The sequence below is a fragment of the Palaemon carinicauda genome, chromosome 44 (assembly GCF_036898095.1).
Source record: "Palaemon carinicauda isolate YSFRI2023 chromosome 44, ASM3689809v2, whole genome shotgun sequence".
In the NCBI taxonomy this organism is placed as follows: Eukaryota; Metazoa; Arthropoda; class Malacostraca; order Decapoda; family Palaemonidae; genus Palaemon; species Palaemon carinicauda.
In genome coordinates, this window is record NC_090768.1 from 23,498,264 (window position 1) to 23,526,163 (window position 27,900).

Consider the following 27,900-nt stretch of genomic DNA (forward strand, 5'->3'; position numbering starts at 1 on the left):
TTCAATACTTACCCATCACTTGTAATATACTCTTATTTGTTTTACTAGCTTTAGTATATGGGGAAAAAAAACTGCTCCCCTAACACAGAAGCCAGAGTCTTCCTGTTACACAAGCCCACTTGACTGGTTCTTCTCCCATTAATTTTCTTAGGAAAATAACAAATTTGGAGGTAATTTGTATTTTTTGTCAACTATACAAACTTGAGTCCCTTACATATGAGACTGATAATAATGCAAGCTGTAATAATACGGCAATTAAAGCATTTAACGAGGTGTAAACAACTGGTCGGTAGTTGCTGGCCCAGTAGCTGGGTGGCAAGTGCAACCCTTCTTACTCACAGACAACTCTTATTGCAACAGGGACTTACCTGCTCACCAGGACTAACCCCCAAAACATGAGTAAAGGACTCGGGTTTGTATAGTTAAGGAAAAATACAAATTACCTCTAAATTTGTCATTGTTCCCACACTTTTACAAACTCTCGTCCCATACATAGGAGACTCATCCTTAGGTGAGGAGAAGTCCGAGTTTCAACTGGTTGAAAACTTATCCCGGATACTTGGAACTCTCACATTAGAAATGCTTAAGAGTTAAGGATCTTGGCACCTCCTGCACAAAAGGTCAGCAAAACACCAAGGTACATGGCACTGGCATCAAGGATTGTTCTCAAGCTGAAAATCTGTGTCCTAAGACTTGGCTAAAGTTCATAATGGATTTGCGCATGTCCTTTGCAAAAGACATAATTATGATACATGGGTTTGCCTGTCTACCTCACACTTCCCCCTCGTAAAGGAGTGTGGTGAAAAGACTACCTTACTTAAGCATAGAACAGCAACACGCAGAGTAGGACTTACCTACACTGAGAATCAGTTCCAGCAGGCCAGAAACCAGATGCTGAATACCAAGAGAAGGGAAGATTAAAAGGAAAAGAAGAGGAGACCAGTCACTCTTTTACTTTAATCCCAAAATTACTCATAACCTTTGCCTTCTCTCCGTAACTAGTGGTCCAGCGAGACTAGGTAATTATCCAGCCTACTGTGCTGTTACAACAGGCCCTAGAGAAAAGGTGTCTAGGCACCCGTGGGTCACATCCTGCAGGTATTGGGCAGTAAACGTAGTTTGCCATTTCCATAACCCTGTCTAAAGAGCCTGTGTTACTGAGATATCCTTTTTAAATGCTAGTGAAGCATCAACACTTCCAATCTGATGTGCTTTGGCTTGTGGACTTCGCGTTGACAGAGGAAAGAGAGATGAAAGTGTATGATCAGTAACCATCCCTACACAAAGAAGAAATGGTGTTCTTTGTAACTTCCTCCTTTGCCCTACCAGTACTGAATAGGTGTTGCAGGTTTGGTCCGATTGCTTGAGTTTGCTCGAGATAGTACCTCAGAGCTCTCAAGAGAGACAAAAGCAACCTATCAGGATCATTGGTAACCTCTTAAAAGCTAGCAACCTGAAAAGATAAAACCTAGATCTGGAACAGACGGGTTTTTGGTTCTAGCAACAAACTCGGGAACAAAGGTGAATGAGACCTCCCTCCAACCCTTTGAATGAACGACGTCGAAAAATAGAATGTGGAGCACACCAACATTTTACCGAAGCCAAAGTGAGTAAGACAACAGTTTTTAGAGTAAGATCTCTCTCTATATGAGGCTCACCCCCAACAATTCATATGGTGCCCTCTCCAAGGAGTGAGGGGGAGGTATCACTTTGACTAGAGGACATGTCTGTTTGAAACTTCGTATGAGCATCGAAAGTTCTACTGAAGAAGAAAGATCCAATACTTTTAGTTGAAAGACTTAGCTTAAAGCTGAGCGATAGCTCTTTACTGCTGAAATGGAGCAGAGTTTCTCCTTGCAGAAAAAAAATCAGAAGCTGGCTACAAGTGGAATAAAGGCCCTGAGAGGAGACATTTACCCAAAGGGATCCCATTGATTTACGGAAGATTGGGAAGAGATGGCAGTTCTCTCGGAGTCTTTACCAGCCGAAGTAGGCCACGAATCAGATGGAGGTTGGGCATCATTCGAACTTGATTAAAGATGCTTCTGATGGGCCAAAAAGGCAGTAACACTTAGGCGTTGAGGCCATCCCACAGGTGCTGGAACAAGTACCTGAATATGGCTCTAGGGTCTAGAACTGGAGAGTAGTAAACATGGAGTTAGGGTTTCAGCGATGTTGCAAACAGGTATAGTGTACTTGAACATCACAAAGTCAGGATCTCCGTTGCTATCCGAGGACTCTGAGACCATTCTGAAGCAACTACCCAAGTCCTCTTTCTCAACTTGTCCGCCACTACATTCCCCTTTCCAGGAATGAATTGAGACATCGGAACAATCAAGTTGAGGTCCACCCACTCTAGAACTAACACTGTTAGTTCACAGAGGTTAAGTGACACTGTACATCTTGGTTTTTGATATATACCTTGATGGTGGTGTTATGGCTAAAACACCACTAGTGACCTAAAAGATGAGGGGAAAAAAGTGCTGAAGGGCCAGGAATGCTGCCTTCAATTCTAGCATGTTGATATGGCTCTGGCAATCCGAAGATTACCACTGATGTTGCCATGTGCTGAAGGAGGTGGGTTCTCCAACTTTCCCTGGACGCATTGAAGAGAAACGACTTTGGAGGCCAAACTTGGAGTGGGACTCCCCGTAACATGCTCGAGTCTTACAACCACCAACGATGATCTCATCTGGCCTCTTGCCCTATCGACACTAGTGAGAGAGGCTGGTTGAGATGTTGGGACCACTGCCCTTTCAACTCTCACTGTAGTGAAGGAAAGTGAAGGCAACCTGTCGGCACCAGATGTTCTAAGGGCGCAAGATGTTCCAGGTGTATCTGCCACCGACGTGCAGGTACAGGAGACGGGCCTGATGCAGGAAGGGGAAAGCAAGACCTTTTAGGCGAGACATTCTGTTCTGAGATGGGAAGATTCTTACGAGGACCGTTTCAACATCTATGTCGAGGTAGGCAAGTCTTCGTGCGAGCACTAGCACAGATTTCTTTTGATTCACCATGATACCCAGGTCACGAAAAAACAAAAGTCAGTTTTGGTGAAGGAGAAGGGTTTCCTCTGAATTTGCTACTACTGTACAGTACTAGCCAGTCTTCTACATAAGTGACCATTTCAAGACGAGAGAGAAGACTGGTGAAGTCTTGTGCAGCTGGCGAGACCAAAACAAAGCACCTGGAACTAATATACTTTGTCTGTGAAAACTAACCTAAGGAATTTCTTTGAGAAAGTATGCACCAAGATCTGAATGTAAGCATCCTTCAGGTCGATTGTGATCAAAGTCCATGAGCCTGATCGCTTGTCTGGCTGGCTGCAATCTCCATCTTAAACGAGGTTTGGAGAACAAACTTGTTCAAGGCCAAGAGACTGACAATTGATCTGCCTCCAGATGCCCTCTTGACATGAGAGAGTAGACTGAAGAAGCCTGGGAAGCTGTCATAGACCTTCTACAGTGTCCTGAACTTCTGCCAATAGGGTGAGGTATTTTGCCAAGCGTAGGCAATACGACGATGATGACGTTTGAGACCAATCAGTGGAGGGAGAGAGTTGATGAAAGGGAAGAGGTAAATGGAGGAACATACATCTCCCCACCCCGTGGTACCACCACCTCCTCCATTTGAATCGTAGGGATCCTCCCACAGGTAATATGGGAGGACTGCCCCAACCAGTGGGGTTGTCAATCTCTGCCTTTCCTTGTCCTCCAAAGGGCTTTCAGCAAGGCTGACCTGCTCCAGCAAATGATATGGAGAGATCATCTACAAATAGTGTTGAGAGAACTTCTCGAGAAATGACAGAGGATATGCCATTAATGGCTAGTGCAAATATGGTTACACTCAGCACACTACCCTGGGGAACTCCTCCTTACCTGACATTTCCTCTCAAATAGGGTTTCCCCCACTCTCACTTCAAAAAATCTACAGTATACAAAATAAATGATTGAATGAACAATGGTAGCTCTCCTCGTAACTCCAAATCATGAATGGTTCAGTCGTTCAATGCGTTTTCCTAAATCCATACTGGATGGGTGATAAAATACCCTTCTTTTCACGGTACCACATCAGTCTTGCTTTGACCATCTTCTCCATGATTTTACATAAACAAGATGTCAGTGCAATTGGTCGAGAGTTTGCTGCTAAAAGCTTGTCCTTACCAGGTTTTAAAATGGCTAAAATAGTGGCTAGTTCCCAAACACTTTGATAACAATGATCATGCCATATTCTATCAATAATGCTTAAAATAAATAACTTTGTACTAAAAGGTACATGTTAAATCATTGCATATGGAATTCCCTCGGGTCCAGGGGCTGCATCATTACAAGTAGCAAGAGCGGAATCTAATTCTCTTTCAGTAATAGAGAATTATACGACTCTTCCCTTCCTGTTGCAAGATTTTAAATTTTCTTTACTTCAATACTCCTATACTGGTGATCAGAAGCTGCTTCACACTTGCATGATACATTTGTAAAATGATTAGCCAGGGCACTGCTAACATCAGTTGGTTCAGTCACATACTGACCGTTCACCTTCAACACTGGTGGTGGGTTTAGGGTAAATTTGCTTGCAATTTTTTTTATTTTCCTCCATACAGAAGATGGTGGTGTTCTACTTTTGACTGATGAAACAAAAGATACCCAAGATTGGCGCCTAGCTTCTTTCATGGCACGATGGAACTGTGCTCTGCACTTTTTGTATGTTAACAAAATTTCCTCAGTACGGCGTCTACGCAATCTTGTCGGAGAGATTTTCTGATGGCTCTGTGGAAGACAGTTAATTCTGAAGACCACCACGGGACTAGTCATCGTTTGAATAACCCTGTGGTTTTGGGAATCGAATTGATTCCTGCTGTATGGAGAGTTCCATTAAGTAGGTCTATGGCATTATCAATACTTTCAAACTGTTCTGCACTCCCCTCGATTTCACTTAACTCACGGAGATCTTTGTAAAGGTGGACCCTTGTTGGTGTTTGTAATGATTGGTGCAAGGTCACTAGTATGCCCATCATCTAATGTCCTCCAGTCGAAATAAAGAAGGCTATTAAGAGCTTGTAATTGAAAGGTCAATGCATGACAAGGTACCTGTCTGAACATGGAAGTGTGTGGGGTCTCCTGTATTATGGAATCCAACATCCTCGTTTTCTACAATTGATGATATAATATTGCTCCTGGTGTTTGCTAAAACATCACCCCACAAAGGATGTCTACTATTCCAATCTCCAAGTTTTAGAAAAAGTTGAGGGAGCTGTTGAATCACCATACATGTTATCATTTGGAGGCAAGTACAGAGAGTAGATTGTATATTTTCTCCCTATATCAATCTGTACAACCACTGCCTGCAGAGGTGTATAAATAGATGAAGGTATTTGGGGAACCTCTCAACGAACGTATATGAGACTTCCGCCATGGCTCCCTACTCGGTGATCATATAGTGTCCTATAGCTAATATATTTGCAAGGACAAGGAGTATTAGCATCAAGTTTGCTCACCTGTCAGACATACAATTATGGAATGCTCATGAATTAAGAGCTTAAGTTCTTCATATTTGGTCCTTAAACCCTGACAATTCCATTGCAAAATTGAGGAAAAAAACTATTTCAATTAGCAATTTTTGATCTAACACTATTTCCAAGTGGTTTTATTAGAGAGGGTCTTGATAAATTGGGTTTTGTGTTTGGGATTTTCTTTTCATGCTCTTGATCCAATTGTTGAGGAGGATGGTAGACCTCAACTTGAATTTAATTTATTTAAATTGCCTTCTGGTTTATCCGAAACACCAACAGACAGAACATCATATTTATTTGATGTCAAAACTAATATTTTTTATGGAAGGGGGTGAGAGAGATGGAGGTCTCTCTCTTCTGATTAATAGGTGGTGAGCTACCAGGTTTTTGTACCTTCCCCACCACAGGTGCACCTGGTAACTTGGTTTCAAGTGGAACCTCCATATCAAATTAGGCAAGGACATGGCCTGAGAGAGGTTAGTACTATTGTTGGCAATGGGGGATGCAGGTTGTATATAAATGGGCAGTGCTACAGTTTTAATACACCGCGGCAAAGCCTTAGAAGGTAATATGCTTACCTTGTCATGCAAAACCTTACTATTATTAGATGATGTATTTCTTTCCTTGGAATTGGTTTATTTTCTCTTGATTTTAATGCCTTTGCATAGCTGATTAGTTTATTCAGTAGTCTTTTGGCACTTCCCACACTTATGTGTTCTACACTGGATTTGTTGAGGGCAGCTTCTTCAAACTTATAAATCTCGCAGCTCCTGTCAGTGGATTTATGATTTGAGTTGCAGTCCAAACAGCTGGCCTTGTGTACAGTCTCCATGATAAGGTCTGGAACAGTTGCTACCCATTTTTTCATTTTTACAAACTCTAGAAGGGTGTCCAAATTTGAAACACTTGAAACATTGTAAGGGCTTTTGTTTGAAAGGTTGAACTTTAATTATTTCACTTTCAATAACAATGTGGAAAGGCACATCGGCATCCTGGAAAGTAAGGATAATCATGAACATCCCAGGAATCTTACATGCACTTTCCACACTGTTAATGGACATATGGCCAGTATTTCCTCTTCTGTAAATTCATATAGATCTTTCTTGAAGACTACTCCCCTTCCATAACTAAAATTTATGGTGGGGTTTGACATCGACCATATCATCATCACTACTTGTCTTGAGGTTATGATTGCGTGCATGATTTGGCATGGATTAGGATACTATTTTTCCCAAAGCGAGATATATCACCTGGTGCAATGGTTCCTACCTTTTTCTGAATTATTTGCTAATTTTAAAATAATTCCCATTACTCCCTTTAGGCTCGGCATCAAGCCACATTGGTGGTTTTGGCTTTCCTTGGGGAGGCATAGTTATATCAACATCTTTTTCAAACCTGTCAGCAGGTCTGTATATATCAAAATTGTTTGGTATCTTATCACATAGGACACCCATGACATTCAAGTTATTAATTTTAATATTATTGATGTCACATATTGCATTAAATGCTTCTTCATGATTATCATAAGATATCCATGAATGCCATTTTTCATTTTTAAGTTTCATTCTTATTTCTTTTATCACTCCATAGCATTTAAATGCTTTATATAGCATATCATAATCAGTATCTATTGGAACTTGGGTAACATGAAGGATTCAAAGTTTCCATTTGCTACCCGACTTAATTGGTTTTGAAACATAAGTAGAGGGGTCCTTTTTTGTTCCGAGGTCATCAAATGAATTTTCCTTACTTAAATTAGCAGAGGTCGTCAACAGGCCTGAGGAGAGTCAGCGTATCCAGGGGATAGGGGTTCGTTGCTTAAAGAATCCATTAAACGAGGTTGAGAGAGAGAAAGGGATTAGTTTGATTTACCTGCTCGAGAACATTAGGCCATCACATGTCAAAAAAGGAAATTTGCACTCCTATATCGGCACAATGAAAGCATACTTCCCAGATGGTCCACTCCATACCCTACCCGAAGGATAGCATCAAAACAGATATAGAGGCACAGGTGTAAGCTGAACCCGCCTATTAGGACCAAGACCAAGAAACTATGGAATCATCCTTCCCATATTTGTGATGATGGGCTTTCGGCTAAAAGCTACGAGTCCTACCCCAAGCATTGGATCCCCCTGGATTCTGAAGACACAACACTTGAGAATAGTTCTGCCAAAAAGGTCCAAACCATCTTCGGGATGGCCGAGATCATCCAATACTCTCTCATATAGCTTTGAATGCAAATACCTCCCAACCGCGACACCTCCTCCCATTCATCTAAGCTGGCAGTAATAACGGATGTAGAAACATCCAAGCTAGCGGCTATAATGGATGTAGAAACATCCAAGCCAGCAGCTATAATGGATATAGAAACATCCAAGCCAAAAGAAAAAAAAGAAAGAAATATATATATATATATATATATATATATATATATATATATATATATATATATATATATATATATATATATATATATATATATATATATATGCACATTATATATACACATATATAAGGGAAATTTTTCTCATAGAATTGGGACAGCAACAGGAAAGAAAGTTTATAAGATAAGGATAAGTCAAAGTAATATTGAGAAAAAAAAAGATGAGAGAGAAATTTAGATTTGAACTAGGGGAGCAATTTCCCCCAAGTTCAAGACCCCTCTTTCCCGTCACCAAGTTTCAGCATGGGAATGATATGCCATGCTGAAGCTCAATGACTTCATCAAGGCATTCTCTCATTAAGAGGGTATTATTATGTGGGTGACCTTTCACAAGTTAAGGATGGAAGTATGACAAAGTCCCGTCAGAAGTTGCTTCCGTGGTTGTGAAAGTACTACCATTGTTGCCTTACCAGAGGAGGACAATGGCTGAGGCTGACAAAAAGAAATTCCAAGTTGGAGGAGCAAGTCTGCTATTTTTCCTCCATCTCTGTTGTAGCTTTCACATCCTCAGAAGAGTACAAGGCAAGACATCTAAGTGAAGCATTACAGTTTTGCAACCATTCTCGATGGCTGATGTTACTCTGGAATCTTGCAGCTTTGGTGTCTAGGCGCTTTAGGACCCAATTGGCCAACTGGTTTGCTGCATGGTGCTTCAGGAATTCAATGGCTTTGCACCAATTAGAACTACATCCCTCACAGCTTGTTTGCTTGTCAGGGTCCACAAGATTCTCGCTGTTGGCTTAAAAACTAACTGCTCCAGACGAGTGGTCCATCCAGGATACGACTTGAAAGGTAGCGTTCATAGAAAAGGTTTCCGCCACAGAGGAGGATACCAAAGATAAACCCAATCGATCAGCCTAGACCTCTAATGTCAACTTGGCAACCGCAGGTTCCAATGGAAGAGGAAAAGGAAGGGCTCCTACCATACGCTAATACTTACCGTGCCGGACAAAACCTGGAAGAATGAGGTGAGAAGACTTTTCTTCCCTAAAGAGAATCTTTCCTCGCAGACACCTGCAAGCCAACCTTGTCCAGAGCTTTCGTGGCCAGGATTGACCACAGATGCTCTAAATAAGACTAGGTGCTACCAGGAGCCCAACAAAGACAATCAATGGATGCTTTTCTGGCCTTATATGGAGAGGAGGGTACATCCACTAGGCCACTGACCTTCCAGATTCATTAAAGAAAGGTGGAGTCAGACTCACCCTCCTCTGTATCCGAAGGACTCGGGAGCTGCTGGATTCTGAAGAATTCTGTCATAATCTGGTCTAAAATTATTGTCCCTCTTGGAAACCATACCCAAGCAGCTGTGATGGGGTCAAAGTCATTAACGAGGAAGGAGAGGAGCTGCAGTGGTATTTCTGCTCCTTTTCTCTGCACACTGAGATCCTTTGGCAGCTCTTGCAAGCCTAGGATCTTTGATAGGACTGGAAAACCTCTTGGGCATCATTTTAGTGTTCTTAGACTCCCTATGCCAAGAGGCTGCAGCCAAGGAGGAAAGGTGGCTAGAGGAGCTGGGCTTGTCACTTGTAGGTCATTAAAGGTTGGAAACTGGTTTTGTTTCCACAAACTTTTGGGTCCTCTATCCTCCATCACGGAGATACAGGTACAATCCCAATAGGTGTTGAATGGTAAGTATGACTTCTTGCATTCCCTGTGGGTGGAGTCACTGCGGTCTATGTCTATTGCATCTATTATTGGCCAAATCGATCTGGACAATTTGTAAATCAAGGACTTTGGGATCCATCTGGTTGGGAACTGGCTTCGCTGCTACCATGACCAGGCTAGAAGCAGCAATAGGGGTCACCTTATTCATCACAGGTCATCTGCCAGAGGCATGTTCAGAGGAGACATCTTCAGGTGGCTCAAAAGAAGCATGTCAAGAAGTGGGTTGAACCCTGGGGGAGCAAGAACATGATGTGCGTTCAGCCAAAGTGCAGTTAGATGACACATATCTAAGACGAGATGCATATTCTACAATACCATGTTTAGGAGAAGCCCTACAGGGCAAAGCAAGTCTTACAGGAGAGCGAGCATAGAGTTAAACTTGTGATTCAGTGTGTTCAAGAGACTTGCACGCTGGAGACTTGTATCGTCTGATTGCTCTAGTTTAGGAATACCACAACCATTCATGAGTAGCCTTTAAACCTTTAAATACAGTATTGAATAAATCTTGCATGTCAGTCATAATGCTGAGCCCCACATTGTCCTGGAACAGTGCAATGGTTGTACAAGCATGAATGCTGTAGTAATTTCATGGTAAAACTAAAATAATCTTAAAACCTGTACTAAAAGAAAATATAAATACAAAATACTGTACATAATTGCAAACAATCAATCTCACTTATAGTAGTACGGATCTTTTCATTTCTAGATTATACATATAACAGAACCAGGACTTTTTTGCAGCATTTTAGACAAAGTTACAGGTATAAGTGTGTCTACAATGAGGTAGGACCAATCCATCAAACAACCAAAATTCCAATACAGATAATTGGATCCTTTAAATTAATACACAATAAAGAAACTTATATGTATGTATGTATGTATAACTGTAAACCGACTAGTCATTAAAAAAAAAACTTTAAAATAACCTATTTTACCTCCATTCCAACTAAATTCTTCCATCATTCCCTCCAATCTCTTACTGCTGAGAATTTTCCCACTCTTCCACCCAGGTGCTGAAAGGTCTCCACAGCTCCAGCGTCATGCCATTTGGCCCAAATTCATACATCCATCCGTCACTATGAATAACGTAAGAATCGTGGGAACCTAAAATTAAAACATTTATTCCAATACCCCAATTTAGGCCATTGTCTGTCAAAGCTATGAGATTGAAGGAACAAGAGGCTTCCTAAAATAAAAGTTTCCTTTCTTGATAATAAGTTGAAGTAAAGATATATATCTCAGTGCAGCATTTAGCAATTTCTCAAATAAATTCTTATACAATCATGAGTTGCAGCTACATCTCTTATTACAAGTGAGGACTTATTCACTTCAAGGGCAACAATGAATCATCTATTTCTTTATGAGCAATAATGATTGATAAAATTCTTTACAAACTTTAACAATCAAACTTGCAGAAAAAAAAGGACAAATTTGGAAATAATTGTATTTTTTCTAACGATACAAATCTTAGCTATTTATAGGGGTATTACTTTCGGCAAAGCTGAAAGGACAAGTAGTTAGAATTTTAGCAAGGGTTAACTACTCACTCGCACACCTGTGACTATGCTTCACTTTGCTTGGAGGTAGGACTTTGACGGGGACAGGGTTGGCGGGTAAGTATGTATCGTTGGGAAAAATACAAATGATTTCCAAATTTGTCACTTATAATGTAACTGGAATACAAACCAAGGCTATCTATAGGGGTTAACTCACCCATTAGGAGGGTGGATGTCCCTGCCAATCTGGCTTTTGGCCTTACCTGGGTTTCCATATTGTGTATGATAGTGCACAAATAAGGAGACCCCACCACCTTGCTAAACCTTGCCAAGCATGGTCTGCGGCCTACACAATTCTTAATGTAGGGTAAACAATCATCACAAAGAATGGGATACCTTCTTGTTTGCAATTCATCTGCAGCATTCTTTGCTAGTAAGTCTGGCTTCTCGTTTCCAGACATACCTACATGTGCTGGAACCCAGCAAAATTGAACTGTTATGCCTCTCAGTCCAATAATGAAAAGCCATTCTAGTCTTTCAAACTAAAGGGCTACTGGAATTAAAAACTTCTAAAGCTTGAAGGACTCTCATTGTATCTCTAAAAATGGTCAAAGTACCCCTTCTTTCAACGCTATTTTTTCAACAGCGGTTAGTATACCATAAAGTTTGGCAGTAAATATGGAAGTTGTTAAGAGGAAGTGCATCTCTACAATTAAAAGCATTACTATACAGTGAACCCTCGTTTATCGCGGTAGATAGGTTCCAGACCTGGCCGCGATAGGTGAAAATCCGCGAAGTAGTGACATCATATTTACCTATTTATTTAACATGTATATTCGGACTTTTAAAACCTTCCCTTGTACATAGTACTGTTAACAAACCACCCTTTAATGTACAGAACACTTAATGCATGTACTACAGCACCCTAAACTAAAACAGGCACAAATATTAAAGGCGATTTTATATCATGCGTTTCCTAAACACCTAAAAAGCACGATAAAAAATGGCAACCAATGTTTTGTTTACGTTCATCTCTGATCATAATGAAGAAACAAACTCATTTAGTGTACACATATATGTATAGGTTAGTTTTTGCATCGATTACTGTATATTGATTATACAGTATGTTGATTTTTTTATTACCAATGTTTTACGTACTTAATTTTTCTTAGGACTTCCAAATGAAATGTTTTTCTTTATGACGCCGCCTGAAACGACGGCGTCATAAAGTACTGTACGCTCAGTAAATAACCACGCTCAGAACAAAGAAGGCATTTAACGCGCATGATGAAAGTGATAAATAATGATATTTACAGTAAAAGCATTTACAAAATATGTTATTAGTACAAATATAATTTACCGTATCTATATAAAATCATACAGTACATACTGTACGTAGCAAAGCAGGAAAACAATTTACGAAAGAGAGAGAGAGAGAGAGAGAGAGAGAGAGAGAGAGAGAGAGAGAGAGAGAGAGAGAGAGAGAGAGAGAGATTGAGATTGAGATTGTTTTACGTATGTACAAATGTAAATTTTAAACAAAAAAAATATGATAGGTTACAACATGTAGACTTTTAAAACCTTCCCTTTAACTTAATGCATACAGTACTAAACTATAAAACAGGCATAAATATTAGAATGTGAGAATATTAATGTAAAAAATAAAGATTGTTACTGTACTCACCACGAAAGAAGTTCAAGAAAAACTTGAATGATGATGGCGATGAATTTGCTGCACAGTAGAAATGATGATGATGAAGCTGATGATGTGTTCTACTGTGCAGCCAGGTAGTATTTTACGTCTCTTCAGACGGAGGTGTCTTTTCCTGGGACACCTCTTCAACTTCTTCCTGGGAAACTTCTTCAATTTCTTCCGAAGGCGTACTAGCAGGAGGAACTGGCTCTTTTTTGCGAGGCTGGAAGAACATTGTGATCGGAAGTTGTTGCCGCTGCTGCTTTTTTCGATCTAAGAGCATCTTGTAGGGAGTCATTATGTCATCAACCTTGTTGCAGAATTGCATCGACCGAACCATATCCTCGTCCCACTCTTGCAACATTTCTTTCAACTCCTTCGCATGGTTGCAGGCCTTGGCAAGCCGTTCTAATGTTAAGCCCGTTTCTTCGACATTTTCTTGGGTCTCTTCCTGGGTTTCACTCTCTTCTTCGCTTGCCGATTTCGTCAGGTCTTCGAGGTCTGCGTCAGTTAGGGGCTGGGAATGGCAGTCCAACAACTCGTCGACGTCTTCAATCGTCATGTCGCCAAACCCGTCACCTCCAATTATGGCAGCCAACTGCACAGATTAGCGTATTGCAGAGTGTTGGATTTCAGCAGGTGTAAATCCCTCGTCGTCGTAAACAATCTGGGGTCACAACTTCTTCCAGCTCGCATTCACGGTTGCAGGTTTCATCTCTTGCAGTGCCTTCTGAATATTCTGCAGGCACGTGGCTATGGTGTACTGCCGCCAGTACGCCTTCAAGTTAAAATCTTCATCCTTATCATCTTGGGCAGCATCCACACACGCAACGAGGTCCGCCAAGGTATTCTTCGTGTAGAGGGCCTTGAACGCCCTGATAACCCCCTGGTCCATCGGTTGAATTAATGACGTGGTGTTGGGTGGCAGGAACTCAACCTGAATGCCCTCATGCGACAGGTCAGTTGCGTGTCCACCAGCGTTATCCATAAGGAGAAGGATCTTGAATGGCAAGCCCTTCTCTAAGAGATATTTGCCGACTTGCGGGATAAAACACTGATGGAACCAGTTGGAGGTCAGCATCTACGTAATCCATGCTTTTTGATTATGCATCCAGTACACGGGAAGGAGATTCTTATTTTTATTTTTCAAAGCGCGAGGATTTTTCGACTTATAAATAAGCCCCGGCTTTAGCAAAAATCCAGCAGCATTGCCACACATCACGAGGGTAACGCGATCCTTGAATGCTTTAAAGCCAGAGGCTTTGGCTTCCTCTTTGAACAGGAAAGTTCGCGACGGCATTCTCTTCCAAAACAAGCCGGTCTCATCCATATTAAACACTTGTTCCGGCTTGTATCCACCTTCGGCGATAATATTCTTGAATGTCTGGTTCGCGTAAGTTTCAGCAGCGGCAGTGTCAGCCGAAGCAGCCTCGCCATGCAGGGAAACGCTTTTCAGGGCGAAGCGTTTCTGAAACTTCGCGAACCATCCTTTGCTGGCGGAAAAACGTTGTTTCTGAGGCTGGGAATCAGTGGATGTCCCTGGTTGAGGATCATTTGCATCATCATCATCTTCAGCATGGTTGCCGTCGTCGTCTTGAGGTCCCTTTGCTGCAAAATTTTCATACAAGCTCAAAGCCTTTGTTCGGATGGTGTTCGTATCCAAGGCTATGTTCTTCTTCCGGCAGTCGGCAATCCACACAGCTAAAGCACCTTCCATGCGTACGATCGTTTTATTACGCGTTGTGACGACTCGCTTCGCTGATCTGCTAAAGGTGATTGCAGCCGTCTTTCTAATGTTCGCCTCGTCCTTCTTGATATAGCGAACAGTAGATTCGTTGATTCCAAAATGGCGCGCCGCGGCCGCTTAACTTCTACCGTCTTTTAACATATCGAGAAGCGTAACCTTCTCAGCAATCGTCATCATCCTTCGGTGGCGTTTAGGCTCACTACCAGCCTTAGTAGAAGCAGAACGCTTGGGAGGCATTGTACAGTAGGATTTGACAAAAAGTTCAACTTAAAAAGGTTGCACACAGCACAGATTAAACTTCACAAACTTAAGAACGTCTACTCAGCGATACGCGGTAAGAGAAAGTGGAAGACCCGGGCCCGCGAGAACCTAGATGCTGGAAGCTGGAGATGCGGGCAAAACACCAATCACAGGCTAGATAACAAAACTGAGTTCTGATTCGTCATCTATCAGCGCTTGAACCAATCACAACCCGTCTTACAGTATATGATGCGTAGGTTACCAACTCAAAGTACAAGATACCCCGCGCATACCGTACATACAGTATTAATAATAATAATAATAAATAATGATAATAATACAGTACTGTAATAATAATAATAATAATGATAATAATAATAACAATCATAATTTTATTAACAACAACAACAATAATAATAATAATAACAATAATAATAATAGCTTTACGTATGCTATTTTATTCTTTTGTAGGATGTGTGTGTCTCTCTCTCTCTCTCTCTCTCTCTCTCTCTCTCTCTCTCTCTCTCTCTCTCTCTCTCTCTCTCTCTCTCTCTCTCTCGTACGCTTATTCGAAATGTGATTTTTGCAACAAAGAATATTATTGGATGCAGTACTACGTACGTATACATACAAAAGATTCATGGAAAAGAAGCACATCCATTACATTTGTAGTACAGTAGTAGCCATCAGCAGCCTTACACCATTCTAATATTGTATTTCTGCATCTGGTTTGCGTTTCATGTTCGATTTAATTTTACTACGTACTGTATACAGTACTGAATTATCGTATGATAATAATACAGTAATAATAATAATAATAATGATAATAATAATGACAATAATAATTTTATTAACAACAACAACAATAATAATAATAATAATAACAATAATAATAATAGCTTTACGTATGCTATTTTATTCTTTTGTAGGATGTGTGTCTCTCTCTCTCTCGTACGCTTATTCGAAATGTGATTTTTGCAACAAAGAATATTATTGGATGCAGTACTACGTACGTATACATACAAAAGAATCATGGAAAAGATGCACATCCATTACATTTGTAGTACAGTAGTAGCCATCAGCAGCCTTACACCATTCTAATATGGTATGACTGCATCTGATTTGCGTTTCATGTTCGATTTAATTTTACTACGTACTGTATACAGTACTGTATTATCGTATGATCACATTCTCTTTTCGTGTTTTATTTCTTTCTGTGCTGAATTATATATCATATGTAATGCAATGAACAATCAGTAAGAGCAGATATTACTAATTACAGTATTAATGGAATTACAGGTAACGAAATATCGTATTTGGGGGTCTTCAGATTTCGCGGTATTTTCGAAATTTCCGGAAAATCCGCGATATGTATATATATATGGGTTATGGAAAAAACCCGCGAAGTGGTGTTTCCGCGATGGTCGAACCGCGAAGTAGCGAGGGTTCACTGTATACTCCAAATCCAACGCCAGCATCGGATTTGGAGCTATCAGTACTGTATATATAAAAGTCGATACCTTATGTTTTGCAACATGTTCCATAAACAGAGACCTGGCATTTAAGCCATTCATATTCTTTTTAAATGCAATAAGATATTTACAAATGGGATTTTAACAAAGGAAAAATTTATTTCTGGGCTCGACCTGTGTCGCTCCATGAAATGCTTCTTATGGCACCATTTCTAAGGCATAAATATTGCTAAATATACCAGAGAAAAAGATGCATGGAATGCCAGGAATAAACCCAGCTCGCTCACTCTAACGAGTGTCAGTATAGTAACTGGGGCGTGTAAGAACCACGACCATAGGTCCCTCACCAGTTAGACCTCTCCTTCTTCAACAACCCCTGGAACTACGAGGTGCCGATCTACACCCGACTGCTGCCTTCTACTACGACTATCATCCCCTCACTCCTACCCCTCCCCACGCTCCCTTTCTCATTCCTCCTCAGCACCAACGAAGGTTCAGACGTGTTTTTCATAGCTCTGTGTTTTTTGTGTTTTTGAAGATGTCTGACGTTTTGAAGATCCCTTCTCCAAAGTTGAGTTAATATTATATTTGTCTGTTTGGGATTTCTAGGTAGGGACACTCGTTAATTTAATAACCTTGTTGGTTTTTATCTCAGCCGCTTTGTTGACATTACCTTACGAGTGTTGACATGGCCATTTTGGTGTCGCTTCCTCGTGATCCCTTTGTTTTGTCTGACTTTCAATTAGTTCCTCATACTGATTATAGTCTCATTATGTGTTCTGGACATCTAATTCTAGCATGATTTTGTCTTTTATTTAGGCTATTTGGACAATGTTACTTAGCCTACCTGGCCAAGCAGTGTGCGGCTTCGGTCAGTAGCCTTTCATGCGAGAATTCATGTTTTTTTTTTTTTTTTTTGAGTTTTTTACGGGGAATCGGAACACGTTTTGTTTAATTTTAGATCTGCCTGTCCAGGTCGGTATTTTACCCGATTTTGGAGGCCTAGTTTTTGTTGAGAATGGTATAGTTTCCTCTCCAAGTCGGCAACTACCCGATTTTCGAAGGTTTGGGTATTATTTCCTTTTACACCGGGTTCCTTTTCCCTAATTTACTCAGTGATGTCGATTTAGCCTATTTAATTGAATTTCATTGTCTTTTATTATATTTATTTGTTTAAAGTCTGCCATTATATGTTGTTTTTGTTTGCATGCTTCGCGGGAAGCTACATGCTTGCCGCCTCATCGGGTCTTTCCTTTGTGTTTCGGAGGGTAGTATCACCCCCTCCGACCACAGTGGTCACCTGATTTCGAGCCAGTCTGCCTCCCCCTTGGTGTCCTCTCCCCCTTTATGCCTTTTGCCACTCCCTACATAGGGGGGTAGGCTTGGGTCACGTGCTTTTAGAAACCGGGAAGTCACCCGAGGTGGGGGCTGGCTCTTACGATCCGTGCGTCGTCGCGGGTAGCGCTCTCTCCTCGTTTCGTCTTGGTTGGCCACCAGGCGCACGGGACTGAGTATGCGCCTCGCCTCGCGGCCCCCCTCCCCTCTCTCAGGTTATCCATCCTTGTCATCTTCCTGTTCCGGAGGGCCGGGATAATTTGAGAATCGTATCTACTAACGGCAGTTATGTTTCTTTGATCGGATTCAGATATCCTACTCTGTTTTGATACCTTACTTTATCCTATATTTGTTTACGTATTTTTATGGATGGTTGGTTCGAGAGAGAAGGGCTGCGTCGGAGCTTATGGTGTATGTTGGAGTTAAATACATAGCATTTGATTTCTGCCCCGGATTTACGCACGTATTCCGGCGCTATATTATTTACGTAGCATTGGGTTTTTGCGCCAGATTTACAAGTCTTCCGGCGCCACATTGGTATCTATTTTCTCCCTTTCTGATATTAAGTTTAGTTCATTTAATGGCATCTGTGGCATAGGCCATAGGCCAGAGGGTCCAAGTTGGGGGCTACATAACATTGTAGCTTTGAACATTTTAAAAGTTTCCCATATATCACGGGTCGCAGACTGCAAAACTATTTTCTGGGCTCAACCTGTCGCTCCGTGAAATGCTCCTTATAGCACCATTTCTAAGTTATAAATACTGCTAAATATACAAGAGAAAAAAGTTCCATGGAATGCCAGGAATATACCCAGCTCACTCACCCTTATAGGGTGTTGGTATAATAACTGGGGCGTGTTAAAACCACTATCAGAGGTCCCTCACCAATTAGTCTTCGCCTTCCTCAACATCCCCCGTTACTACGAAGTGCCGTTCTACATCCGACTACTGCCCTCCCCCCACCACTACCACTACCCATGCTTCTCCCATCATTCCTACTAGCACCCCAAGCTTGGCCCAGCCTAGGGTGAGGAAAAAGGGGTGGGTTCACTGGGCGACACAGGTCCTTCGCCCAGAAATAGATTTTTCCTTCGTCAAAATCCCTTTTCTGGGCTCAACCTGTGTTGCTCCGCTAAATAGTAACAGAGAATTGGTCCCATAAGCTTGGAAATACACAAAGTTGACGAACTGAATTAAAAATAGAATAATTTAATTGAGTGTTTTACTAATAATCCATAATATACCAATCTCTTAATTACAATACCAGGTCAGAGACCCCAAAACTTATTGGTAAGAATAGAGAAAAACTTCCAATAAACAAAGAACATGAGATGTCTAAATAAAACATAAAGGACATTAGTAATATATATAAACATCACAAACATGAGTTAAAGTGCAATCCAAATGAAGGTCAAGGTTAAGGTAGGGGAAATACAAGGCAGGTGTCGCCCTGCTCCTTATTAGGAGACGAGGCACGAAGGGGAAAAAATATATATGAAGATAGGACCCTGTTATAATGGTTCTGTTATATCTGGAGGAACCACATTCCCTGATGCCACTGTTGCAGATTTTAGGTCTTCCAAGGATTTTAAATAGTGGCGTTTGAATACTGCTGGTGATTTCCATTCCGTATAACTTTTTAATTCTTCAAAATTCATGTGACGAAAATAATTGACTGATGTTGCTACTGCTCGGATATCATGGGCATGTGGGACTGATTCCGGGTTGGTTTGTTTAATAAAATAAAGAATCTGCTGTCCGATTCCTTTCAGGGAAATGGTTCCTCCATTCTCTCTAATAAACAAAGGGCCTGAAGACTTTTTAGAAGTTCTATTCAAATAGGCTTTCAAAGTGTTAACTGGGCACAGAGATAGATCCTGTGGAAGTGTGACAATCTACCACGGGGACCATCTATTGTGGATCCTCATTCTTTGCTAAGAATTTTCTATCTGGAGAGATTAATATTTCACCAGAAGAAAGAAAGTCAATATGATTTGGTTCTCTAGATAATGCCGAGAGTTCAGATATTCTGGCTCCCGAGGCTAAACTTATTAAAAATAATGTCCTCCTATATAAGTGCATGATACATTATCAGTGTCAGAAGCTAGTTAAGGACATAATTTAAAAACCAGGAAACTGTGTGAGGACGAGTTACTGGTTTTAGTCTAGTACAAGCTCTCGGAATAGACGAAAAATACGAATCTGTAAGATTAATATTGAACCCGAACTAAAATATTTTCTTTAAAGCAGATTTAATTGTAGTAATAGCATTAGCGGCTAGGCCTCCTTCAAACAAAGTTTTGAAAAATGTAACTGCCAGATTCTTAGTCATTGTCCAAACCTCTGAGTCTTTCAGAAATTTGGCTAGCTTCCCTACAGCAGAATCATATTGCCGAAGGGTAGATTCTCTTTTATCTGACTCTAGGAACAATGTGTTAAGAGGGTCAATCTCAACATCTTTTTGTGCTGCAAATTTCATAAAGTCCATAAAGTTAGGGCACTGGATTCTTGAGGAAGCTGACACACTGTGAGTTTGTGCTATCTGTGCTAACTTTGGTTTGGGAATCCACCGAGGGTGGAGTCCCAGTTTCACCAAGAAAGGAAACCAGTTGCTTTTGGGCCAATTGAGGGCTGCGAGGGCAATCCGACCATTGAAAGTCCTGAGCTTGTCCAGGACTTTCATTAGCATGTTTATAGGTGGAAACAGGTAAATCCTCCACCAGTTGTTCCAGTCTATGACATGGCATCTGTGGCATAGGCCAGAGGGTCCAAGTTGGGGGCTACATAACATTGTAGCTTGTAGTTGGATTCCGTGGCAATTAGATCTACTTGGAGATCTGGAACTTGTTGGCAGGTCCAACTGAATGACTTTTAGTCTAAGGACCATTCCGACTCCAGTGGAGTTGTCCTTGATAGTTCATCCGCGACCACATTTCTTACTCCCACCAGGTAAACAACCTCCCCTGTTTATGCAGTGGACTATCACTTGGTTGTCTAGTATTAGTCTGATATGTTGTTTCTTTGACGGGGAAAGTCTTATTGAGAGTCAAGAACACTGCCATGGCTTCTAGGATATTGATGTGTAGTTGACGGAATGTCACTGACCACAACCCCTGTACCTTTTCGTACTGGGAGAAGCCTCCCCAACCTCTTAGGGAGGCATCCGTATGGATTATCAATGCTAGCGGTGGGAATCGTAAAGGTACCGAGTTTGCTAGGTTTTTTACTTTCGTCCATGGTTGATTTTTCCAGTTTGCTTTGGACCGCCAAACTCGATTGATGTCTTTCAGTTTGGCTTTCAGTAATGTGTCTGTTACTGAGGCAAACTGGAGTAAGCCTAGGATTCTTTCTTGGTTTCTCCGGGACGTTAGTTTGTCCTTGAGAAAACCTTTTGTGTTTCTTGCTATCTCTTTCCTCTTCTTTGGTGGAATCGACAGCTTGTGTGTGGTCAGGTTTCATTATAGACCTAACCACTGGAAGCACGTTGCTGGAGTAAGACGGGAGTTTTTGAAATTTATTTGGAATCCTAAGTATTCAAAAATTTTATTACTTTGTCCGTCGCCTTGTGGCATTCCTCGACGCTGTTGGCCCAAATAAGCCAATCGTCTAGGTAGGCCACTAACTGTATTCCTTGAGTCCTCAGCTCTTGGACTACTGTCTCTGCCAACTTTGTGAATATCCTGGGCGCTATGTTGAGTCCGAACGGCATCACTTTGAAGGTGTAAGCCGGTTTGCCTTGCTTGAATCCTAGGAAAGGACAAAAATGCCTTGCTATCAGAACATGATAATAAACGTCTAGATCTATAGAGGTGGTGACGGCCCCACGCAGAAGCAAGGTCCGCACCTGTGAGACGGTCAGGATATGGAAGTTGTCGCACTGAATATATGTATTCAAATGGGACAGATCTACGATTACTCTTAGTTTACCTAAGTCTTTCTTTGGCACTCTGAACAAGCGTCCTTGGAATGTTAAGCGTTTTACCCCTTTTATTGCTTTCTTCAGAAGGAGATCTTCGGTGTAAAGTGTTGAATCTGCCGTTGGGAATCTGATGAAAACTGGTTGGTGGAGGGGGCCCTTCCATCCAACTCCACCCCAGACCTTTCATTATGATGCTGTATGCCCATTTGCTGAACGTCCAACAGCCCCGAAAGAGGTACAGCCTTCCTCCTACCTGCGGAGTCTCACTGGATTGCAGAAGGTCTGCTTCCATGGCTCCCTCGAAATCCTCTACCTCTCCCGGAAGCTCTTCCGCTGCCTCTATGCAGGAAGGCTCCCCTAGCTCTACTACCTCTCGCATGCCTATTGATGCAGTAAACGGAGTAGTGGCTATCGGTTGTTGAGGTGGTTGGCTTACCCACATATATTGTTGTTGTGGCTGGGTTTTTGAGGTGGAAGGCTGGCTCATCTGGGATACTGGCATTGCCTGTAACACAGCTTGACCTTGTGGCCCTTGGAAGGACTGAAACTTCCTTGGTCTTTTCCTGCCTCTTGATTGTGTTCCAGTGGGCTCAAATTTTCTTTTAGGAATTAGACCCCACCGGACTCTGAGGCTTTGGTTGACTCTAGCTGCTTCTCCGAGGACACTATTTACCACGTCCTCCAGGAAAAATTCCACTCACCAGATCGAGGCCTTAATTAATCTGTTAGGCTCATGCCACTGCAAAAGTCATATGTATCACACTGTAGTGTGTGAGGCAAAGATTTTGTCAGGATTTTTAAAAAATGGCTCCTCGGCGTAGACTAACGAAGTTATCTCCGCCTTCGTGGCTGAGTTGATAGATCTACTCAGCCTGGTTCTTGCATCGTATTCTATTTTAATCAGAGAGTCTGGAAGTCTGGGGAGTCGTTCACTAAACTGTGTGGTGGCACAATCCGGGTTCAATGTCCCTGCCGTGAAAGTAGCTGGTGCATAAATCCAGCATTCTTGGTCTCCCGGGAACAACAGGAAAGTTAGGTCCATTTCCTTTAATTGCGGCATGGGCTTGTATTCCATAGCCGCCTGTAAGGTAAGGTCTACTACCTTGGTGGTGCATGGTGTTGGGGTTTGCCCTTCCACCACAAACATAGTGTACATACCCTTATGAGGGGTTAACTTTGTATTGACACATTCCCATTCATTTAAAGTCCGGACCTAGGCAGACTGAGCTTGCTCTTTTGGGTAGATAACGGTTTCCTTGGGAACCTTGTCTACCCTTATTAGCGCTTCCTCTGACAGGCGCGCGTATCAAGGGAAGGGGAATTGTAAACCCGGTGGATAGAATTCAAAATCTTCTACCGGACGGGTACCACATCCTTCTATTGTCAACATGCCCTCTGAGAACGGGGCATGAAGAGCCAATCGTCACAGGTTGTTCTTAACAAACGCTGGGAGCTTTGACGCGTCTGGAACCACAAACTGCTGTTGTTGTGGTAGTCCGGATCGTAAGGATTTTCTATCAGATTTTCCTGATTCAGCAGTCTCTGGCCCAAATTGTCCATAAACTGCAGGCGATCAGCAAATGGTCCAATCTGGGACTGGACTATACTACCCATCCTCTCCATGAGCTGGCTCGAGAAGGCTACCGGATTGAAAGCAAGTTCCGGCGTCTTTCCCTTTGAGCTCCTTGCTCTCGACCCTTGATGTGGAGGATTAGCCCCTGCCGAGTCCGTCAGTAGCTTCAAAGCTGATGATGGTCTGGTTGGGAGTGGTTTGGGTAGCTTAGAAGGCTTGCTGGCTTTGGGTAGGGTCTTCTTCATATGTTTTACTTTAAGGGCCACAGCATGGCACCCGGCATGAGATCGGCAGACCTCATGCCCACACGACTGCTGCAGCACAGCAGTGCATGCTGTCTTCTGACAGCGTACCACCTGTAAGTTAATTTGATACACGAGTATCATATTTGATTTCGCCGGAAAATCCGGTGACATATATAGTCAAGTTAAATACGCTGTGTTTAGCTCAGCGGAGTCGCATGCCCTCTTACTAACTATACAATAAGTGTTTTACAATAGTACCCTAATATTCTGTCTTCCTTCTTCCGCCATATCCTGTCATCCAAAGTATTGTCATTACAAAGGTTTGAAACGGGTAGAAACGGTGGCTGGATTAATCTTGGACCAGTCCACCAGCTCCGGAGAGAAAAATTCTACTATGAAACTTCTCTCAACCTTCCATAACCCTACCGGAGTGGGATGTACGTATTGATGAAGAAAGGCTTGGGACGACCGGAACAGGAACTAGGTTACCTAGTATTCCGCCGGCCCCGGATTGTATAGTTAAAATGAACTAAGCGTATTGACAACAAGGAGGTACAAGGAAATCAGAATTAGGGACACCAATACTGTTGCCGGAATACATTTACAATAGAAATTAAAAAACTACTAAGCTCCGTCTGTAACCCTCTTCCCGGAACAACCATACCGTTAATATCCTTTTATATAAGGGATCAACCTACGGGATCAGAACAGGGTAAAAATTTTATCTGAATCCGATCAAAGAAACATAGTAACTATCTCATAGATACGATTTCAAGTTATCCCGGCCCTCACGGGGCGGAAGGATAGCGAAGATGGAATTTTGGGAATAGGGGGATACACGGTACGTAGCAAGGAGCATACCCAGTTCGGCGCGTCTGGTGGCAATCCACGACTAGCCGAGGAGAGAGCGCTACCTGCATTGACTCACAGAGCATGTGAGCTATGTCTCTCTCAGCTGTCTCCTTTCTCTCTCCAGTGTATAACTCGAACCTACTTACCGAGGTTGTGGTGCGGCGAGTAAGAATTCCACCGAGGTGGGTACAGGGGGAGGGAGACAGCCGAGAGGAGGGGCTCGTGATCAGGTGGTCACTGTGGCCGGTCAGGTGGGACAACCCTCTGAGGCACAGTGGATCCGCCCAATTGAGGCAGTAGGCCTATGGCCTTCTGTCCAATGCATGCAGATTAAGTAATAATAATAATTTACTTAAAATATGTGTACTAAAGTAAAGTAGGCTATAACGACAATGTGAGGAGGTAGGGAGAGGAACACGGTGTGATACGAGCGTATACAGTAGCCTAACCCTCCAAAATCGGGTATAATGCCGACCTGGTCAGGAAGACTAAACTACTCTAAACAATAACTAGCCCTCTAAAATCGGCTATAATGCCGACCTGGTCAGGTAGTACTATGACTTAAGGGAATAATCTTATAAAATATAAACGTGTCCCAACTTCCCGCATAATATACACTTAAACATTAATAAACTTGAATAACCATAATTAATCACTGTATAAGATGTCTAGAGCTAAATAAACAAGACTACAATTAGTAAGAGGAACTAATTGAAAGTCTTAACTAAGCAAGAAGCTCTCGGAGGTAGCGACACCAAAATGGCTGCCAAGGGTAAGGCATCATACAATACTGCCGAGACTAAAATTAACAATATTTTAAATTTTACGTGTGTCGCTACCTCGAATTATCAAAACAGGTAATTGCGTTGTAGGGAAAAGTAGGCTACAGTATACAGTAACGACATAATGTGAGTAAAAAGGGGATAAGGAAAAGGGTGGGGGAGTGGAACATGGAGTGATACGAGCGTATAGACTAACCCTCCAAAATTGGGTATAATGCTGACCTGGTCAGGAAGACTAAACTGCTCTAACCAATAATTAGCCCTCTAAAATCGGGTATAATGCCGACCTGGTCAGGTAATAAAATTGACTAAAAGATATAAACCTATAAGGTTTAAATCGTGTCCTAACCCCCTAAACAGATCGCTTCACACTGAATGAAAACTTTAAGTCTTCCGTAGAAGGCTAAAGGAGGGATGCTACTGGATAGCATACTTGCATAATTATTACAATGTAAACGTCTTAAACTAGATATATGTATATCAAAAGGGGAACTCACTGGCGTAGGCTACCTTCCGAAGGCGCATACGGCCCGGTTGGGTAGGCTAACCACAAACGTTAAAATAGCCTAACTAATACTCAAACCTTAATAAACTTGAATAACTATAATTAATCATTGTATAAGATGTCTAGAGCTAAATAACAAGACTACAATTAGTATGAGGAACTAATTGGAAGTCGTCAAGTAAGCATGAAGCTCTCGGAGCTGCCAGAGGAGAGGCATCATATGACACTGTACGAGACTAAAATTAACAATATTATTAAAATTTACGAGTGTCGCTACCTCAGCTCATCAAAATTGATAATTGCAATACTTAACTTGGGAGTAGGAGTCTCCAGAAGCTCAGACATCTTCACTAAACACAAAATAAAGGATCGAACACAAGAACGCGTGTTGACTATCACTGTGCTAAGTTAGGAAGATGGGAGAAGCATGGGTAGTGGTAGTGGTGGGGGGCAGTAGCTGTAGTAGCGGGCAGTAGTCGGATGTAGAACGGCACCTCGTAGTAACGGGGGATGTTGAGGAAGGAGAAGACTAATTGGTAAGGGACCTCTGATAGGGGTTTTAACACGCCCCAGTTACTATACCGACACCCTATAAGGGTGAGCGAGCTGGATATATTCTTCGCATTCCATGCAACTTTCTCTGGTATATTTAGCAATATTTATACCTTAGAAATGGTGCTATAAGGAGCATTTCACGGAGCGACACAGATTGAGCCCAGATAATAGTTTTGCAGTCTGCCACCTGTGATATATGGGAAACTTTTAAAATATTCAAAGCCTCAAGACATCTTACTTTTAAGGCTTTCAAGTGAGGAACCCATGTAAGCCTACAATCAAATATCAACCCTAGAAATCTAGCTTCACTTACACAAGGGATCCGTTGACCTTAGATGTAAAGATCTGGGTCCGGATGTACAGTACTCCCCGAATACGACAGAAATGGACAACAGTTTTTCTTGTTGAAAACTTAAATCCATTCATATCAGTCCCTTGAATTATTTTGTCAATTGAGCATTCAATAGAGCATTGTAATATTGTAGGTAATGAGCAGTGAGAGTCCTTTGACATTTTCACACTCCCGCTTGAGGAATCTGTGTCACAGAGCAGTTTCTTTTGAAGGCCAGGGACGTAGCTATGGCCTGACATTGTGGGTTCTGGGTTGACGTGATGGAGGAGGATCTGGATTCACAGCATGGTCAGTGATCCTGTGAATCCCAGCAGAAATGGTGCTCTGTGATCCTCTTCTTATTTCTACCCATACTGACGAAGAGTGAGGGCACTCGGGGTAGCGCCTCAACTTCGTACTGGACTTACTAACAAATGATCTGGGTTGTTGGTCACAGAGTGGAGCCTCATTATCCGGAGGAAATCGAATCTAGGATCCAAAAACCCTCGGATTCTGAGTCTTGGCAACAAACTCAGGGACGAAGCTGAAGCTTACCTCTCCCCCTTCCCTTAAATGGTTAATGTCTTACAAGAGACTATGCAGTTCATTGACTCGTTAGCCGAAGCCAAGGCGTCTTCCCCGTAAGGTGGTGACCTATTGCCTGGCGTGGTGGTTTGTAGGGAGGCCTCTTTAGGGACCAAGAAACCTCAAACCGTGTTCCAAGGAGGAGGTCTCACTTCAGACTGAGGACAGGTAAGTTTGTAAACCCGTACGAGGAGGGAAAGTTCCAGCAATGAGGAAATGTCCACTCCTTTTAGTTTAAAGGAGAGACTCAAGGTTGAGCGATAGCCTTTTACTGAAAGGTGCATTTCCTCCCGCAAATATCCGAACTCCGCTATTGCTGGAATAGTGGCATCAAGGAGAGGTACCGTTTCTATGACACCAACCACATTCCATTTCGCCTGGTAGACTGATGTTGACGATCTTCGCAGATATCCAGACCTCCTCTTTCTATCTTGTTCTAACTTGTTGCAAAACTCCTTACTGAGTGAAGAGATGCTGGATAAGTCTCCAGATTGATTGATTGATTGATTGATTTTAAGTTTTCTGGCACCCTGACATATTTCCATACATTATCATATGCCTTTTCAAAGTAAAAAGAGACTTACATGGGGTTCTTCAGAAGCAAAGGCTTCATAAATAGAGAACTCAAAATTGTATCAACACATAAGTCATTGAGTGCATTTTTCTAAATCCACACTGGATAGATGATAAAATACCCTTCTTTTCCAGGTACCACACCCGTCTAGCACTGACCATTATCTCCATAATCTTGATGTCAATGCAATTGGTCAATAGTTCACAACTAAAAACTTATCCTTACTGGGTTTTAAAAAGGCTAAAATAACGGCTAGTTCCCAAAGACTTGGATAACTATAATCCTGCCATATTCTGTTCATAATGTTTAAAATAAATAACTTGGTATTAACAGATACATGTTTAATCATTGCAAATGGAATTCCATTGTGTCCAGG